Genomic DNA, 686 nt, shown 5'->3' on the forward strand with positions numbered 1-686 from the left:
TTTGGGATTTGGGCCTACATGCACATGTGCCCAGGGTGTTTTTCGAAGTGCTGGGTTTAGAACTTGAACCACATGGTTGGCCATGTGGATTCAGACACGTCAACCACCAGGCCACAGGCTGGCCCCATAAAACTCTTTATTATTTTTTTCCCTGCTTTATTTTTTTATGATACTTAATACCAGCTGACATATTTACTTATCAATGGTTTGTCTCTCTGCACTAAAATGTAAATTCCATGAGAGAGTGTGTACTAGGTATTCCTCTTGTCTGTCACAATGCTTAGTGCATGATAATCCTTAAATAAATGTGTTAAATGTGAATGAATACTTCCACCTTATTTGAAAGTTAAAAGGAAAAAAAAAATGAAAGAAAACAAAATGAGAGGGGAAAAGTTATAATCTTAAAATTTAACCACCTGTAGTATTTTTTTTTTTTTTGAGAGAGATTTTCACTATAGGGCATGTGCGCTTGCCAGACAGAGAGACAAAGAGACAGAAAGCGAGAAATCACCCCCCAGGGGGGATGGTCACACCGCAATCCCTTCTCCTCCAATCTCCTCTCGGGATCTTGGGCACGCAGGCACACGCGCCCGGCGTGAGTTTTAAGCCACCGGGTCCGGGACGCGAACCGCGGTTGACTACGTGGGAGTCCGGTGACATAGCCATTACGCTAACTGCTGGTTCCC

General features: G+C 43.4%; 1 protein-coding gene across 1 annotated transcript in view; it reads right to left on the reverse strand.

Moving 5' to 3' along the window:
* MROH8 (maestro heat like repeat family member 8) overlaps positions 1-686 on the reverse strand; it is a 64,556-nt gene that overhangs the window by 46,548 nt on the left and 17,322 nt on the right. The window lies entirely within an intron of this gene.

The sequence above is a fragment of the Tupaia chinensis genome, unplaced genomic scaffold, assembly GCF_000334495.1.
Source record: "Tupaia chinensis unplaced genomic scaffold, TupChi_1.0 Scaffold000115_1, whole genome shotgun sequence".
Classification (NCBI taxonomy): domain Eukaryota; kingdom Metazoa; phylum Chordata; class Mammalia; order Scandentia; family Tupaiidae; genus Tupaia; species Tupaia belangeri.